Consider the following 16,553-nt stretch of genomic DNA (forward strand, 5'->3'; position numbering starts at 1 on the left):
TTCCTGATGTTGTAAAATATCACGTTTAAATCCGAACACTCGTAAATCTATTTAGAAACTTTATTTATATTGATTGGAACAGCATAGGGGGTAGGGTTTTACAAATGAGGGAAAATTAGACTTGTCAGACTGGGAAAGAAGGAACATGTTTTCTGAAGAAGTCTGGTAAGTTTAAAATAAATTGTAAATTACATCATATAAAATGTATTTTGTTACATATTTAAATTGAAGAGCAGCAACATTTGGCTTCCGTTGAGTTCTTTATGAATGTTAAATAGAAATGAATAAAGTTAACCGACAATGAAGGATGTTTTATTGGAGACCTGTGAACATTAATGCATCTGAATCTCATCCACAGAACTGATTATATGGATTGAAATTCTGCTTCTGTTTTGTATCTGTCTGTGTGTGCAATTGTGGAATTTTAAATTTCCTTCTCAGTGCTAAAATCTGGGGCTGAATTTTCGCCCCGATATGAAGGAGGTGGATGGGCCCACAGCAGGTGGATAACCAATCAAGGTAAGTTAACGGCCAATTTTCCTCTGGTCCTCCTGTGGTGTGCGAACCAGGTTAGCTGCCTGGAAACAGCCGCGTCACAGCAGACCCAGGAGGACAGTGCTCCAGGATGTCTCTGAGAACCGTTCCCCCCTCCCCACAGTCTGCCTGGCCGAGGCTGCTTCGACAGGCCTTCCTGTGGAGAGGTTTCCCTTCATATTGGTGGCTGGCCATTTATTAATGTTAAGCTTATTGAGGCATGGGGAGCGCCCTCTCTCTTCCTTACCTGAAATAGCAAGCTGCTGCTCCTTCTGTCTTGCAAGGCCTTCCATTGGTTTCCTTAATTGGACAGCAAGACCCCCTCTGGCTACTAATTGGTCAATTCAGGGAATATTGCTGCTGACTGACCAGAGCGTCGGGGCCCTCATTTGACCCCAATGTTAGGGCCATGATCCAAAACACAAATCTCTGTCCCAAAGTTGTTTTTTGGATAGTTTTCTCCAGAAATAATTTTAATAAAATGGTTGTTATAACTCATGATACCATAGACTGAATTTTACATTCCCCCACTGACAGAGTTCGAACTGGCGGGTATCCTGACCACCTCTAATCTGACTCGTCCCTGCCCCAACCTCAATTATACCAACGATTAATGGCTTCTTCAGGGGCCTCATCCCTCTTCCGCTCAGATTTAATGGGCAGCTGGAGCGATCCATCCAGGTTTCCCTGTGTGGGTGGGGGTGGTCCCTCCTTAACTGGTTTCCATGACCAATTGAGGGTTTCTCAAGGTGTAACTATCCCAATGTTCCCCTCCCCCCCAAGGCCTCTCAAAAGCCATCCCTCAACCCTCATGGACCCCCAAGCACTTGCAAAGTTCTGATCCATCGCCACTCATTTCCTAACCGCCCGTGTGCAGTACCGGCAGTGGCCACTGCTCCCGCTGGCGCCATTGGTACATCAAGAGCTATTGGTTTCTGATTGGCTGACGGCTCTCTGAGACAGGACATACCGACAGTGGAAACACTGCTTTGAGCCTGTTAACAATCAACTAGCTGTTAAATGATGGCAGGGTAGCCATTCTTCCCCTGAGTGGTCTCCCCGCACATCCCCCCCTCACCCCCCCACCTGACATTTTAGCTGAGATGGGGCGGGGACCATAATGCCCTGATTAATTCAGACTTACTTTTGGACTCCCTTGTGTACAATTTAAGACCATAAAACCATAAGACATAGGAGCAGAATTAGGCCACTCGGCCCATCGAGTCTGCTCCGCCATTCAGTCATGGCTGATATTTTTCTCATCCCAGTTCTCCTGCCCTTTCCCCAGAACCCCGATCCCCTTATTAATCAAGAATCTATCTATCTCTGTGTCTTAAAGACGCTCAATGACTTGGCCTCCACAGCCTTCTGCGGCAAAGAGTTCAACAGATTCAAGAGTCTCTGGCTGAAGAAATTCCTCCTCATCTCTGTTTTAAAGGATCGTCCCTTTAGCCTGAGGTTGTGCCCTCCGATTCTAGTTTTTCCTACGAGTGGAAACATCCTCTCCACGTTCACTCTATCCAGGCCTCGCAGTATCTTGTAAGTTTCAATAAGATCCCCCCACATCCTTCTAAACTCCAACGAGTAGAGATAAGAATTGATTTTATTTACTGGAGACACAGATCTTTATTGCAGCTGTTATTTAAATACCAGCTGACCAAACCTCTGATGTATCTGGTTGTGTTACAGTGCCACAAAGGGGCAAAGAAATATAACAAAATTTTATCTGCATGATAATTATCTTTCGAACTCCCACAGTAAGTGTTAACCTTCTGGACGTCATATTTATTGTGATGTGCTAATTTAGTGAATTAAAGGTTAATGCAACATCTGAACTCATTTTGCAGATAGCACACTCATTATTTTACTGGCATAAAAATATAGGAAGTCTGATCTGTGTGGAGTCTGCACGTTCTCCCCGTGTCTGCGTGGGTTTCCTCCGGGTGCTCCGGTTTCCTCCCACAGCCCAAAGGTGTGTGGGTAAAGCTGATTGGCCTCTTAGTGTCAGGGGGACCAGCTAGGGTAAATATGGGGTTACGGGGATAGGGCCTGGGTGGGATTGTGTTTGGTGCAGACTCGATGGGCCGAGTGGCCTCCTTCTGCACTGTCGGAATTGGAGTCGTAGAGGTTTACAGCATGGAATCAGACCCTTCGGCCCAACCTGTCTGTGCCGCCTTTTTTTTTTAAACCCCTGATTCTATTAAGTCCTGGTATTCTTAAAAAAGGATGAAATGTAATTTTACATCACTGAAAATAATGTGAGCTACAGTTCATGCAAATTAATTCAGTTTATCCTTGGATATGATCGCATTTCTCATCCTGATAAATATGCAGATTGCTAATTATTTTCATGCACAATAAGATGAATTGCAATTTTGTTTTTAAATGCTTCTTGTCATGAATATTACATAAAGATGTGAGTAAATTGCCTGTGGAAATCTTCCATCTGGAACAAAGTCCCATAGCGGGGAAGGGGAGTGTTCCCTGCTGGGAAGGCCAATGAGAAACCACACCATATCTTCCGTTCCCGGCAGAATGAATTATGCATCTTGGAGTTTTGCACCATCTTGTGTGGCAGGGCAGGCTTGGTGGCACGTGTCCCGCCATCATCTCCAGATGCCATGTTTAAAAGGCGTCCAACATCACCGGCAAAACTTCCTGAAGGAAAAAGATGGATATTCTGAGTCTGGAAGATGGATCTCTGTGAAAACACTGAAACTGGGAGATCCATTTGACAGACACTCCCCCCACCCACTGCTGTCATGTTCCAGGGTCTAGGGTCGCTGGTGCCCTCCATCCCAAACTCCGGACGCTGCCCCATGCCTTCTTCAGATGAGTCCCGACTTTTGCACGCTACCTTGCTCCATCATGTTCTGGATTGGTGTGTTTTCCCGCTGGCATCGTGGAGAATCGTGTGTGGAATCGATTGGGCCTTCCCATTAGCGGGAAGCAAATCAGTTCACGCTGGCCTCCAATGTGATTCCCCATCCATCATGGCGGCCAACATCGGAAGATCCAGCTGTAATTTAGGCTGACATTGAACCAATTTTTGGACCCCCCGCCAAATTCTGTTTCCCCCCACCACCATCTGCTTTTGATCGCACAAGGGAGAATTCTGCCCACTGTCTCTCAGTCTTCTGGGAATTAGCCCCATGTGTCATGGATTTTACCACTGCCCCCTTCTGAAGCTGGGATTTTTCAGCCCCGCCGACCGCTGGGATCTTCTGGTCCCGCTGAAAGTTAACGGACCTTTAGCTGGGCTGCCACATCGCGCGGGGTGGGCCCACCACACCAGGGCTGAAAAATCCCAGCCTGAGGTTCTGCCGCTCCTGTTTCAGATGGAATGCAAGTGATTTCTAGCAACTTCCATCAATGAGCCTCTTACTTTGTGAAAAATACTTTGAGGAGAGAAGAATCAGAAGTATGGTGCCACCGGGATGCAATTCTATCACTCAACAGTCACCCACCAACATATTCTTTCACCAGATTGACATCACTATGTTGTGTGTTTGTCAGCAACTTAAAAGCCATTTGCCACACATTTTTAAGAAAATGTGGCAACGATTTAAGCTTTAAGTTTATTTATTAGTGTCACAAGTAGGCTAACATTAATACTGTAATGAAGTTACTCTATGACCACTGCCCTGTTTACACTGGAAGGCAAGGTGATCAACAAACACAGATTTTCATGCCTTAAACACAGCAAGTCCCAGCAACTGTGGGACCCACGGCCTATCGCAACCAGGACCGATTCCTCCCCCTGCATGATCGGTGCGGTGGCCCAACCCCCCCAGAATGGGCGTGACGCTGACCTTGCCGGATATCCAGTGGCGGTAAGATCGTGAGATGTGAGAAATTTGGCGTGAACCTGATTTCTCAGCTCTCGCGTGATCTTACTGGCTCGCCTCGCCCATCGGCCGGTGGGACGCAATGGTAAGATCGCCCCCTTTGTATTCCCTTTGAATGCAAGACCATTAGAACTGTTTGCAAAATATTAAACTCCATTGTGATATAAAATATCAGCACTGTGAAATTATCAGAACTGAAACTTCTTCTGGTTACTAAATGTATTCACATTACCTCAGCAATACTGCATCAACCAGCCAGTGTAAGTAGCTGGCTGTCATGTTTTTAAAATGATATAAAGGCACCAATCACTCATAGGAATTCTGTAAACATGTCATGAGTTCATTTATTTAATATGGGCATGTGAGAGGATATATCTACATGGATTGAAAGCTTGAAGAGTTCAGTGGCAGAGCTGTGTGTGCCGTGTTCTGCTCACAGGCCAAAGTGAAACTCAAACCGGATCACATGACACACTTCCCCTCTAGCGATGTCATAATGTATTCCTTAAAGGCACATTGCAACACTGACTTGGCACAAGTGGCATTACCTTTTATGGATTTGGCATAGATGGAATCATTGGGCCATATGTGGAGAATAGTTCAAAGAAATAAGCCTCAGAAATGTTTCTGAGCCTATGTGGTAAGGAATATATTGTACACAGGCTGATGTGCTGCATATTGTGCTACTAAGTACATTTTTAAAGTCTTTCTCTTTGCAATTTTTTTTGGTTCCGCTCTTGTAATTCACTAATCCTCCAAGCACTGTTGTTTAAGTAGCAAGGTTATGTTAGGTCAGATATCAGATAATTAATCCCAATATGAATTAGCTTCACAGACACAGGATATTTTATTTAGACAAGGTGAATTGAAGATGACAGAATGCCTGCAGCACAGAATGCCTTTCTATATTCCTCTCCCGATGCTGAGCCACAACAGACAGTTGCATAAGGCTGATCTTACATTCCACAAGCTACTCGTCTTCCATCATGCCAGTCTGCATGGCTAAGACCACTGTGCCAAGGAATAACAGCGAAGACCCATGTCACCAGGAATGGGACCAACATGCCACCATTAAAAACCACTTCTTCATCACAGATCCCACAGTCTGTCCACCCGACCTCAACCTGCGATGCCAACATTGGGCACTCCTCAACAATTCCTGCACTGGCTCAGGCCTTTGTGCAGCAAATTGGCATAAGTAAAGCCCCGCAGTGAACCCAGACTGCAGCCAAGGTGCACTGCAATCAATGACTCACATCATTGAAGCCTGTGTTGCTATGCCTGCTGCACAGTCTGTTTTAACCCTGATACAGTGGATAAAGAATTGCGAGCAGACTTCTTGTTAATACAATAATATTTATTCACACACAATTATTAATCACCCACCCAGTTAATACTAAGTTATCTTAGAAAATACTAAAGTTCAAGTCCAATACTAGACCTTGACTTAACTTTTGTGTGACTGGCAAGTATCCAGGCAGATATTGCCCTTTATCCATGTGTTGGACTCCGTAATCCTCTGCGTAGTCTGGTCCTTCGGTCTGGTCTGATACTCTGGCTTTGGTCTTCCTTCCTTCTTTGGTGTGGTAGCTCTCCTCATGCTGGTCGTTGCTGGTGATGGTCACCGTTGTTGTGGTTCGTTCGTTGGGGAGGGAGAGAGAGAGAGATTCTACTGTTGTGCAGCACCTTTGATACCTCATTGTTTTTTGATCACCCTGATTGATAAAGTCCAACGGCCATGCCTGTAGGTGCTGGAGGCACATAGGTCACATACCTCCCTTCCAAATAAGGGGTTAAGGCACTCCTGTGTCTGGTAAACAAGATGTGGAGATGCCGGCGTTGGACTGGGGTAAGCACAGTAAGAAATCTCACAACACCAGGTTAAAGTCCAACAGGTTTATTTGGTAGCAAATACCATAAGCTTTCGGAGCAATGCTCCTTCGTCAGATGGAGTGGATATCTGTTCGCCAACAGTGCACAGACACAGAATTCAAGTTACAGAATACTAATTAGAATGCAAATCTCTACAGCCAGCCAGGTCTTAAAGGTACAGACAATGTGGGTGGAGGGAGCATTCAACACAGGTTAAAGAGATGTGTATTGTCTCCAGACAGAACAGCTAGTGAGATTCTGCAAGATCAGGGGGAAAGCTGTGGGGGTTACTGATAATGTGACATAAATCCAACATCCCGGTTTAGGCCGTCCTCATGTGTGCGGAACTTGGCTATCAGTTTCTGCTCAGCGACTCTGCGCTGTCGTGTGTCATGAAGGCCGCCTTGGAGAACGCTTACCTGAAGATCCAAGGCTAAATGCCCGTGACTGCTGAAGTGCTCCCCAACAGGAAGAGAACAGTCTTGCCTGGTGATTGTCGAGCAGTGTTCATTCATCCGTTGTCGTAGCGTCTGCATGGTTTCCCCAATGTACCATGCCTCGGGACATCCTTTCCTGCAGCGTATCAGGTAGACAACGTTGGCCGAGTTGCAAGAGTAGGTACCGTGTACCTGGTAGATGGTGTTCTCACGTGAGATGATGGCATCCGTGTCGATGATCCGGCACGTCTTGCAGAGGTTGCTGTGGCAGGGTTGTGTGGTGTCGTGGTCACTGTTCTCCTGAAGGCTGGGTAGTTTTCTGCGGACAATGGTCTGTTTGAGGTTGCGTGGTTGTTTGAAGGCAAGAAGTGGGGGTGTGGGGATGGCCTTGGCGAGATGTTCGTCTTCATCAATGACATGTTGAAGGCTCCGGAGGAGATGCCGTAGCTTCTCCGCTCCGGGGAAGTACTGGACGACGAAGGGTACTCTGTCCACCGTGTCGCGTGTTTGTCTTCTGAGGAGGTCGGTGCGGTTTTTCGCTGTGGCGCGTCGGCCAAGTTCCGCACACATGAGGACGGCCTAAACCGGGATGTTGGATTTATGTCACATTATCAGTAACCCCCACAGCTTTCCCCCTGATCTTGCAGAATCTCACTAGCTGTTCTGTCTGGAGACAATACACATCTCTTTAACCTGTGTTGAATGCTCCCTCCACCCACATTGTCTGTACCTTTAAGACCTGGCTGGCTGTAGAGATTTGCATTCTAATTAGTATTCTGTAACTTGATTTCTGTGTCTGTGCACTGTTGGAGAACAGATATCCACTCCATCTGATGAAGGAGCTGTGCTCCGAAAGCTTATGGTATTTGCTACCAAATAAACCTGTTGGACTTTAACCTGGTGTTGTGAGACTTCTTACTCTGGTAAACAACACAGTTTGACCAGAAAGTGTCCTTTGTCCTGGAGATGGCCTGTATTCTGTGTATTCCAACGTCTGCAGCTGCAGCTGTTAATCTCATCCAGTGTTTTTTGAGGCTGCAGCCTGTCTGTTTCAGTGCTTGTCCAATTATCCCAGTGTGCTCTTGCAAACCGCCATCTTAGGTGGCCTGTTTGGGCACACCTGGGACTGACAAAATTGAGTGGAAGGCTCAGAAAGCTCCATTTAGTCATTGTGGAAGCTATTGCCTGGCTTGGTGAGTATTGCAAACGCTAAACAAAAAAGGACTGATATATTCAGAATGGTTTGCCGCTTCTGCTGGGGGCTGTGATAAAGCTTGAGGTTAGGGGACTGGTAGCCTTGGTAGAACCCAAATTGCTCAGTCTGGCTTTAGTCAGGAGTTTGTAGTGGAAAGGATTGAGTACAGTACCACTTGCACACTGATGTCAGAAGGTACATGACCTGGACCTAGGATCAGTGTGGTGTCGGCCGGAGGCGGGCTAAGACGTCAGATGGGGATAGTTGCGTGTCTGTATCCTTTATTGTATATTTATATATATTACAATAAAGACTCGCTGTTCATATACAGAAGACAATGAAGACTTCTTTAACAGACAAACTCTGCAGCCTACACCATCCTAACAGCGTTGAGGAGTTAGGGTGTGGAAAGAGAGCAAGAAAGCTGACACATATCAATCTTCATATTTTAGAGCATTAACTCCAGCTGGGACAGTTAGATGTGGAGGGAACTACATTTTAAAAACAAAATAAAAACAGGAAAAAAATCAATGTTTGGGAAAATGAGGGGTAGAATTGGCAAAAGGAGGGAGTCTGGACAGAAGAAAGTTTGAAGAAAAAAGCGAGAAATGGAGAGGAAAGCATTCCTTTCTGCTTTAGCCTTGAGAATTAACTAAAGAATCTATTAATATTGTATAGGGGTCAGGGGTCAAGCTAAGCCATTTTAATGTTTATTTTAGATAAACATTTACGTTGCACGTTGTTTTTGTAGGGAGTTATGCAATATAATCTAACTTTTTACAACTTAGTCTGGAACAAATGCAAATGAAAGGAATATATTAGTGTGGTTTAATTTTTTTTGCAAAATATACTTTAGTCATAAATTATCTGAAAGAAACATTACAAAACATTTCAAATAGTCGCAACAGTAAAGTGCAATGATATTCACATTTTCTCCAGAGATCTTGGGGGGGGGGAGTTTTCCCACCCCACCCACCATGAGAATCGTTGCAGGCAGGGGCTGGACCATGGAAAGGGCTGTTGATCTCAGGAGGGATTTTCTGGTTTTGGGGCGCGCGGCTGGAAAATCCTGTCCCGAGGTGAATCATAGAATCATAGAAACCCTACAGTGCAGAAGGAGGCCATTCGGCCCATCGAGTCTGCACCGACCACAATCCCACCCAAGCCCTACCCCCACATATTTTACCCGCATCTAGGACACTAAGGGCAATTTTTAACCTGGCCAATCAACCTAACCCGCACATCTTTGGACTGTGGGAGGAAACCGGAGCACCCGGAGGAAACCCACGCAGACACGAGGAGAATGTGCAAACTCCACACAGACAGTGACCCGAGCCGGGAATCGAACCCGGGACCCTGGAGCTGTGAAGCAGCAGTGCTAACCACTGTGCTACCATGCCGCCCACGGTACGCTCTGAGGGTCTTCTAATCAGCAATGAGAACAATACAGACATTTCAGTATTTTCATTACAGAGAGTACAATTCTGTTCACACGATATTAATGTGGTTTACAACGGGAGCGCTCCTGAGCGCACACGACAACATTTAACAAAGAACAAGAACAAAGAAAATTACAGCACAGGAACAGGCCCTTCAGCCCTCCAAGCCTGCACCGACCATGCTGCCTGACTGAATTAAAGCCCCCTATTCTTCCGAGGACCCTATCCCTCTATTCCCATTCTATTCATGTATTTGTCAAGATGCCCCTTAAAAGTCACTCTCGTATCCGCTTCCACTACCTCCCCCGGCAGTGAGTTCCAGGCACCCACCACCCTCTGTGTAAAAACAACCTGCCTCGTACATCTCCTTTAAACCTTGCCCCTCGCACCTTAAACCTGTGTCCCCTGGTAATTGACTCTTCCATCCTTGGAAAAAGCTTCTGGCTATCCACTCTGTCCAGGCCCCTCAACTTCCGTCATTCCAATGAGAACAAACCAAGTTTCTCCAACTTCTCCTCATAGCTAATGCCCTCCATACCAGGCAACATGCTGGTAAATCTTTTCTGTACCCTCTCCAAAGCCTCCACATCCTTCTGGTAGTGTGACGACCAGAATTGAACACTATATTCCAATTGCGGCCTAACTAAGGTTCTATAAAGCTGCGTATTTGGTCCATTGCCTATTTGTGTAACACTCAGTGCTGATTGCACTTGCAGATCAGCTACTTTAAGCTTTTCTGTCTTCAACCACATCAGTGATTATTCTTGAATAAAGTTATTTTTATCCGCGCCTCATTGTATGAAAGAAAGACAGGGTCGAAACGTGCAGGAAAATGAAAGATGAACCGTATAGAGGCTGCATTTTCATTGCAAGCTTATTTTGAGGAATTTGTGTCAGAGGGACAGCTTCATCCTTGCTGATCATTACAGTGGATTCCCTGGAGACTTGTCTTTTATCCACTTTTAGCATCCATGGGGATGAAAAAAAAACAGGGAAAATAAAATCACATTCTTAGATCAAATTGCTGGCAAAATACTGAGGCATTTATCTTAACCCTAAGCCACATTGGATGGAGGACAGAGACAGAATAGTGACATTCTCAGCTACACACCAATAAAGGACATTCAGTAAAAACAATGTGATGCCAAATGTATCTGTTAATTTTGGGAGGATTTAATCAAACTTGCAGGGAAGATTCGTCTGTCTCTTTTGCAGCAGAAGTGTATTTGGAGCATTTGTAAAAATCATTTAGGTTATTTTCAAATATCTGTGGAACATGATAGGTCCCTATAGCTCAGCACAGCAGCTCTCCAATGAATATTAATTGTAGTGAGGTGCTGGACATTAACTGGGGATTGGCCTCAGCGGAGCCTCTGTCCATTTGGCCAATACACAGGATTCAATCAAAAACCATCCTCTGCTTGTACATTTGGAACAGGCTGAAATTGTGGTGGCTGGAGCAGATGTGCAGGAACATTAGGGTGGGATTTTCCAGTTCCCCTGCAATGTGTTTTCCAGCAGGAGAGGCAGCTGGTCATTGGCCACCACCAGGATCTTCCAGTCCCACTGATGTCTACAGTGTGTTGTGAGACTCACCCATCCCGTTGCTGGGGGACCCGCCGTGGAGGGTCACTTTCAGCGAGACAGGTGGATCCCGCCAGTGGGAAGGGCTGGAAAATCCCGCCCGCATTGTGAAGTCCTAGAGCTCGTAAGTGCATAAAAATATACTCCAGTTCCATCCTTGGCTACCTGACTCCCTGAGTTGTCCCAACATCTGACTATGGGCAATGGCCAATAATACATGGAGGTGAGTGATTTCACTCAGCCTGAGATGCACTCTCTCTAATTTACAACATCTGAAGTCAGTCCCTATTGAACTCCAAACATTTGTGTCCTGGTACTTACAGAGCCAGAGAGTGGGTGGAGAGACAGTCAGTGAGGGGAAACTAGAAGCACAGGATTCCCAAATGTGGCAGTTTTTAACTTTAGGATGTTTTCAATGTTTTTCCTCCAGGATTCGTGCCTGATGACCAGCTTGATTGATGGTCTCCAAGAGCAGGCCACACCACCGGAGGAGGTAGGTCCAGGGGTGAGGGGGGGGATATGAAATGGGAATAAAAAATACAGACATGTACGTGACAGATAAATAACACTGGAGGTGTAAACTAGAAAAATCAATGAGCTAGAAAAATCTTATCAGTAAATTGAATGTTAGTACTTCAGTCTGCACAATGGTGTAGTTGGTGATTTGATTTTGTTTAGCAAGACAACAGACTATGGAAATAATCATACTGTGTGATGTCTACACAGTCATTGCTACTTTGTTCACCATTGAATCATTGCGTGAATTCAATCCTAAGTTTCAATGGGAAGGAAACCGTGGATCAGCAAGTTGGGTCTGTAGCTGTGAATGAACCATCTGAGTTCATAGTAATTCTGTAAAAGTAGGAACATTTTTAACACTTTGCTGAGGTTTCCTGTTTCCTTTCCTCCTCTGGATAGAGTTCTCCAGTTCCAAATTAACACTATTTATATTTAACAAATCGGCCTCTGTAAAACATGGGCCTTTGGAGGGAAATTTGATCAGACTCAATATTGGGCACAGAGATTGCGCTGTGTGATGACACATTCCTGGCATCGTTGAGGAGGCAGTGTGTATAGTTTGTGAAACCCGCTGCTGACCACTGCACACTCAGCAGGGGGTCCGGGTGTGCACATAGCTAGCATGATAGACACCAGCCTGCACCTCTTAAAGGGGAGGTGATGGCCTAGAGGTATTGTCGCTAGACTATGAATCCGAAAACTCAGCTAACGTTCTGGGGACCCGGGTTTCGAATCCCGCCACGGCAGATAGTGGAATTTCACTTCAATAAAAAATATCTGGAATTAGGAATCAAATGGTGACCATGAAACCATTGTCGATTGTTGGAGAGCACCCATCTGGTTCAATAATGTCCTTTAGGGAAGGAAATCTGCTATCCTTACCTGGTCTGGCCTACATGTGACTTCAGGGCCACAGTAATGTGGTTGACTCTCAATTGCCGTCGGGCAACTAGGGATGGGGAATAAATGCTGGCCAGTCAGCGACGCCTATGTCCCATGGATGAATTTTTTTAAAATGGCAACCTTCCCTTCTTAAAGAGGAGTTGCACCTGTACGACACCCGTGAAACACTCAAGACAGCTTTGCTTCATAAGGTGGAGGTCAGCAAATGGCCAGAGACACAGCTCTGGGTGTTCAGATGTGGTGCTGGAGGCCTGAGGGCATGGTCGCACACCAACTGATGGAGCGGCACTTCTTGCTCTTGTGGTACATTGCCACATTGGTATGTGGTGCCCACAGAGCTATGTACATCAGTCGATGGCATTCCTACAAGCCTTGCAAAGCCACACACTAAAGAGAAGTAGGATGAGTAAGAAAGAGGACAACAAAGTCCTTTCTCCTTCAGAGTCCAGAGTCTTCCTTATGCCGTGATGGATGGCGAGCTGTAAAAATGTTGCTAATACTCCCGGCCCCAGCCTGAAAGGATTCTTTGGTGTAGAAGTTTGAGGTTTCAGTGATCTTTGCAGCCATTGGCAGTGCAGCCTTCACCCTGCTCTGTGGCTGCAGGTTTAATTGCAGGAGGTGGCAAAATACAGTCGCCACCTCTTTAATTATATGTAGATTGTCCCAAACACTGATCTCAGTGACCCGAGGCCGAGGCAGAAACATTGCTCCCTGAAGACCCGTGGTAGGGAAAGTCTTCTGGCGCCATCCTCCTGCCTCTATACACAGCTTCTCCTCTCTGCTATCATGGCAGCATCTTCAAGGCTTGGGCTGCAGCCCCACAGGAACTGCAATTATTTCACCCATAACTGAAAGCCGGCATTCTCCTGACAGGCCCTCTAACCCCTCTGACATCTTTGTCAATTTCAGCGTGACTTCCCTGTAAATCGAGTCAGGATTTACACTTGGGGCACATCCGTGCAAGAAGTGGCTGGACATGTTTCTGCTGATGTTGATAGAGTTTTGGACTACCGCAGAATCAATACCAGTGGCGCTATGGAACTGAACTTTGCAGCCACGCTCAATCTCCAGTTTAGCACCAGCAGTCTGTAGTATCCCAGCATTGGTCCAATAACTCATTGCTGCTTGTTGTGACAGGGGTCTGATTTTAACTCAAGGTGGGTGGGTTTTGAATGAGTTAAAACACACCAGAAGGATCTTTGAATAGTCCTGCTTGGATCTCTATAGTTAATAGTCAGCTACTGTACGGCAAAATTGGTAGTGGATGGAGGGTGGCACGGTGGCACAGAGGTTAGCACTGCTGCCTCACAGCACCAGGGACCCAGTTCAATTCACAGCTTGGGTCACCGTCTATGCAGAGTTTGCATGTTCCCTTCATGTCTGTGTGCGTTTTGTCCAGGTGCTCCGGTTTCCTCCCACAGTCCGAAAGACGTGTTGGTTAGGTACATTGGCCATGCTAAATTCTCCCTCAGTGTACCCGAACAGGCACTGGAGTGTGGCAACTAGGGGATTTTCACAGTAACTTCATTGCAGCGTTAATGTAAGTCTACTTGTGACACTAATAAATAAACTTTAACTTTAGGTGAGTATTGTATTACTACCTAACTATCCAGAATATCCTCACACACCCTTTGGGTTTGTTACAATTCTATCCGCTGGTTAAGAAATAATAATATAGTTTGTTGGATGCTTTATAAACTGTGGTTTTTCGAAGAAGAAACTAGATTTAACAAGTAAATAAATAGTAAGCCAGCAAATTTAGAACTGAACAATTATTAAATGGAAACGTCTGTTTTCATAATTAATGTGCTATTAATGGATTTGTAGGAAGGTTTGACATTAAAATATGACAGTGTGGGTTAATTAATGGTAATAAAATATGTGAATGAACATAACGCACCTGTGACAATGACCAAAATTCTTTTTAACCAGTCACATAAATTTGATCAAATGTTCATGCAGCTGTGATTTGTGCAACGTTTGTGGAGAGTGACGCAATGACGTTTCAGACCATTTTGATATACTGACAAGACCCAGCATTTGTGTCACTGATTTGGCGCTAATTCTAACTCTTCCTCTTCGTCAAACTTCCTCATCGCAGTCCTGAAATGTTCAATACCTCCCTCACCTTTTCCTTAACATTCACAAATCCAATTCCCAAAGTGGAACGACCCTCAGCAATGGTCAATAATGCGTGCTTTCTACTGCATGGCAGCGTGTTTTACTTCAGTTACTGTTTTAGCTACAGTTAAAGAAGAAAGGAATGTCAGCCCCTTTGAGATTTAACTGCTGAGGTTCCTGTTAAAGATATCACATTCTGCTTATTATGGACTTAAAGTCAATAACAGTTACATTGAGAAAGGAATCAAAGAAAGCTTGAAAACAGAAAAAAGGACATATCAAAAGGAAGCTGTATTATTTGTGTTTTATTTTTGATTTACGCTGCTTGTTCAAATTGTTTACAACCTGCTGTAGAAGAGCCTCAATTCTACAGGTTACTTTTCATTGAAAACTCATTCTATTGCATTAATTCAGAGATTTGATTCGGGCTTAGGCCAATACACCACAACATCAAATGAGGTTCATCTATCTATCTCTTCATAATTAAGAGACACTTGCCATGTAATCCTCTCACCAATTATCAATGGCATGTATCAGAAACCTTATACCTGATCAGCTTCGTAGAATCCATTAGACCAGAAGGAGGCCATTCAGCTCATCATGCTTCTGCCAGCTTTTTGAAGAGTTGTCCAATTAGGCCCACTTCCCTACTTTTTTTTTGATAAGCCTGCACCTTTCCTTTTTAAACCTATATTCATTTCAATTTATTGCATCTGCTCCCATCACTTTTCCAGGCTGTGAACTCCAGTTCACAACCCTGCTGTACAAAGGTGTTTCTCCTCATTGCCTCTCTTGTCCATGTGTCCATTCCATAGCCCCGGTTCTCTCTGACTCTAATGTCAACAAGAGTCCCATGGAAGGAATACACCTTTAAACAGTTCAAGCATAGAGGTCCATTTTAAACAGAGGGGCCAGTTAACTAAAGGATGTCAAAGATGCCAAGGTTAGATGCCATCTTGTTATGAGAACTAAATACTTGAACCATTTGTGCCAATTCTCTCCACAAATTGATGCGTACTAAACAGTTTGAAAAGGACCGGAGTGTGTTAAATCAGTCTGATTCTTTGATAACTCTGAAGTTCAGTCCAGGAGGGCCAACAAAAGATAAAAGAATGATTTTCAGCTGCAACACGCAATACATGTGGGCAGCAAATAAACTTTGCACTGTAACAACCAATGAATCTTGTCCAACTGCCACAAAACAGAGGTCTTCAATGTAACAGTTCAAAATATCCTCATTAAAAGCAGATTGCTTGACTGTATTGTATAAAAAGCTCTTCAATAAATCCCTGGGCACAGACGATACACTGCCAAATAGAAAGAATGCTTGGAACTCCGTAAGGTAGGCCCATATTTCTATAATTGTTCTTGTGTCTGTTTTTAAACAGCAAAGTACTTGTTTTTCCATAAGTAAAGGTCATTTCTCTCATAAACGTAGCATCGATGCAACAGCCTGTCTTTTAAAGAAACCTTGATTAATATGTAATGTTATAATTAAAGTCATCAAATTTGCAGCTCATTTAGATCTGGCCCAATTTCTTGTCAAGTGAGTTTGAATGTTCATCTCTTAAATTACACAGCAGTCTCTATTTAAATGCTGTCAGAGGAAAAAAATGAGTGCAAAGTATCATTAAAGCCTACCGATCTTGTTATAAAATGTCCCGTATTTGCTTTTCTTGGTTGTTAGGGAGGGTTGACTGAAACAGATACAGATACCGGACTTTGTCAAGATTGCATTCCAGTTCACGGTAAGGTGACCTGAACTGAATCCAATACCCTGGCTGAAGAAGGTGTTTCTGGATTTAAGATCGGCGTAGGGCAGCATTATGATATTGAGACCACTTTGCTGATATAAGTGTCACGTTTCCTTTCACTGCGACATTTTCTTTAGCAGCTTATGTCAGCGCGGTGAAAACATTCTGCTGTGAAGCCTACACCATCAGCAAGAACAAGGCTCAATATCTTTAAATTCCAAAGCATATTTGGAGAAAATAAAGGCAGCGTTATTCCTGTCTGACCATGTGATGTGATTTTTAGCTGCAAATTCACTCGAGTTTGAAATCCAAGATAAACCTTGCTCAATACTTCAGGAAATTTGATC

At 44.6% G+C, this 16,553-nt stretch overlaps 1 protein-coding gene across 1 annotated transcript in view; it reads left to right on the forward strand.

Annotated features, from left to right (window-relative positions):
- Positions 1–124: 124 nt before the first annotated feature.
- Positions 125–16,553, forward strand: part of sema3c (sema domain, immunoglobulin domain (Ig), short basic domain, secreted, (semaphorin) 3C) — a 303,601-nt gene continuing 287,172 nt past the window's right edge. Inside the window, exons 1-2 of the mRNA XM_078235587.1 lie at positions 125–165; positions 11,340–11,402. The gene's annotated coding sequence lies outside the window, so the exon portion shown is untranslated. The remainder of the gene's footprint in view (positions 166–11,339; positions 11,403–16,553) is intronic.

Source organism: Mustelus asterias, chromosome 19, assembly GCF_964213995.1.
Source record: "Mustelus asterias chromosome 19, sMusAst1.hap1.1, whole genome shotgun sequence".
Taxonomy (NCBI): domain Eukaryota; kingdom Metazoa; phylum Chordata; class Chondrichthyes; order Carcharhiniformes; family Triakidae; genus Mustelus; species Mustelus asterias.